This window comes from Ovis canadensis, chromosome 6, assembly GCF_042477335.2.
Source record: "Ovis canadensis isolate MfBH-ARS-UI-01 breed Bighorn chromosome 6, ARS-UI_OviCan_v2, whole genome shotgun sequence".
NCBI lineage: Eukaryota > Metazoa > Chordata > Mammalia > Artiodactyla > Bovidae > Ovis > Ovis canadensis.
In genome coordinates, this window is record NC_091250.1 from 109,260,101 (window position 1) to 109,263,104 (window position 3,004).

A 3,004-nucleotide genomic window follows, 5' to 3' on the forward strand; every position below is an offset into this window, starting at 1 on the left:
ATTTTTATTTGGTCTCTGGGCTTCCCAGGTGGCACTAGTGGTAAAGAACACACCTGCTAATGCAGGAGACATAAGAGATGCAGGTTCAATCCCTGGGTTGGGAGCATCCCCTGGGGGAGGGCATGGGAAACCACTCCAGTATTCTTGCCTGGAGAATCCCATGAACCGAGGAGCCTGGCAGACTTACATAGAGTCCAAAGAGTCACAAAGAGTTGGACACAACTGAAGCTACTTAGCATGCACACTGTGAGATTATAGATATTTGCAAATATTTTTCCCATTTAAGCCTAACTGTATTTTCCAGGTTTTCTACAGTTTTTATCAAAAGAGTTCATTTTTAATAATAAATTATTTCAGCTCTATGTTTCTAAGTGATACCCAAAAGATGATGATTCAGTTGAAGTGTGGGTAGGTCCTTGTGAAGCAGACTGTAAAGGCAAGAAGTGGGGTGACAAGCTCAGCAAGGTCATGGCACCAGTGTAGGGGAGGGACTGCTCACAGATTTGGGTCACCCTAGCCTAGGGGATCTCTGAGAAAAAACTGAAAATTCCATGCCAAGTCAAACACATGCAGAGCCTGATACTGCTTTCAGATGATAAACTGTTACCTTGTTGACGTTAGTATGGAGACAGCCAGGCCTGGTTTTGTTGACTGCAATGGAGTGACCGTGAAGATGAGAACCGGGGTCAGCAGGTAGAGTCCACCTGGCTAAAGAAGAGTCTGGAAGCAGAGCTGGAGGGACAGAGCTTATTGTAAGTGATGAGGGAGAAGGAGTAAACCCAGCAGACAGAGCAATGATAAGTTTTCCCACCAGACGACAGAACACAGCCGCAGGATACAGGGCCGAGTGATACGTGGAGATCCAGAGACAGCAGAGGGAGCCTGGGAAAAGTTCAGTCTTCTTTAACCACTCCTCTGCTCAATACGTTCCAATAGTGACTCAGAGTAGAAGTCAGTCTTGTGAAAACCTGAATTTTAAAAGTGTGCCCTTGGAAACCGGCTTGAAGCTTCACATTGCCGTCTTCTCCGTGGTTCTTGGACTGCGTGAGGCTGGCAGACTCCTCTGAACCCTCACAGAGCCACAGTGCCTGAACTTGGAACCTTGGATGGAACCTACAGCAGCTTTAATCCAGAAGGCGACCTGGAAAGGGAAACCTTGATAAAGAGATGCAAACTGGCATCTAGATGGGGGAGGTGCTGTCGGGAGCACAGTGAAGCTGAGAATTTGGTTCTGGGGCAAAAGGTATCCTCGCACTTTGGGCATTACTGCCTTTGTGCAGAGATCGAGTCCTCTGGGTCCTGCAGAGAACATCACCAACGTGCTCTACTGCTTCAAACAGGTTTAAGTAATGAGGCTGTGGATTTAAGACTTACCTGCTGCAATTCCATTAATTTGTTCCCAAGATCTGAAGTTATACCACAGTCATCTTTGTTACTAACTGGTTGACTGAATGGATATATGATAAGCAACTACTGTGGGAAGTTAAGGTGGAGGAAAGAATGAGACGTGGAGGAGAAGAAAAGAAGGTATTGATGTCAGAAAGTGGTCCCTGGGAAGCCCAGGGGATGGGTCAGGATGGTGTGTGGCTGTACCTTGCTTTGTTTTAACAAAGCAGAATCAAAAGTGCTGCTATTAGAATTTTGAGTGAACATTCTGATATGTACCCAGGAGCCATTGGTCTAAATCTACCTCCAACCTCTCTGAGGTCGGAGACAGAGGCAGCAAGAGAGCTGAGAATAGAAGCCCTGAGCACCTGCCTCCCACTGTGACCTCTGTTAACCACACAGAACAAGGTGTATGCACACAAAGCATTTTTTATTATTAGTGATGGGAAGCAGAGCTTGCCAAGTTCAGAAGCTTCTTTGAAACCAGAGGTTTGGTCTTTGCAAGCTGAACACTGACACACAAAAAATTCTTTTTTCTTCTAAGGAAAAGGAAAATTTTCTAATAATAAAGGATTCAAAGATGTTTTCCTAAACATGAGTGGATGTTTTAAAGCAGCGCTTTTTTTTTCTTATTTAAATATAAATGCATCTGAAAGGGCTGGATTTAAACTGTCACATGCATTTCTCAATCACATCTTCCTCTCCCTGACTAAGCCCACACAGAGAAATCCAACAGTGAAGATCTGTGCTCGAAACCCGTCGTAAACACAAGCCGAGGTAACCACACAGGTTTCTTGGTTCCACCTGCCTGGTTCTGCTGGGTTTTGACTTTGAATCAAATAAGAGAAAAGCCTAGTACAATGCCTGGCGTGGAGCTGATGTAGGTTTCCCAAAGAGACTAATAATTTTTCCAGCTGAGTGTGGTATTAAGTAAGAGGACTTTTGTATCGGTACCCGGCATTTGCTGTCTTGCTGTCCAGCAGGGTAGCTCTTTGACATGTGACTATTTAAGTACAAGTTTCATTAAAATTAAATAAAGTAACTAAAGTCAATAATGTTGTTCAGTCACCCTGTTGCGTTCGACTCCTTGCGACCCCATGGACTGCAGCATGCCAGGCCTCCCTGTCCCTCACCATCTCCCAGAGTTTGCCCAAGTTCATGTCCATTGCATTGGTGATGCCATCCAGCCATCTCATCTTCACCCTCTTCTCCTTCTGCCTTCAATCTTTCCCAGCATCAGGAGCTTTACCAATGAGTCAATAGACAGGTAAGATGGTCTGGTATTCCCATCTCTTTAAGAGCTTTCCACAGTTTGTTATGATCCACATGGTCAAAGGCTTTAGCATCATAGATCACTGCCTTGTGGTGGCAAAAGGGCTTGTAAGCTGTGAGCCTTGCCATGTAGGGCCACCCAGGATGGACAGGTCACAGTGGAGAGTTCTGACCAAATGTGATTCACTGGAGGAGGGAATGGCAAACTACCCCAGTATACTTGCCATGAGGACCTTGTGAAATAAAAAAGACAAAAAGTCGATAATACTGTATTGCATATTGCACGTTGCTAAAAGAGTAAATCTTAAAAGTCCTCATCACAAGAATAATTTTTTATAGCTATTTA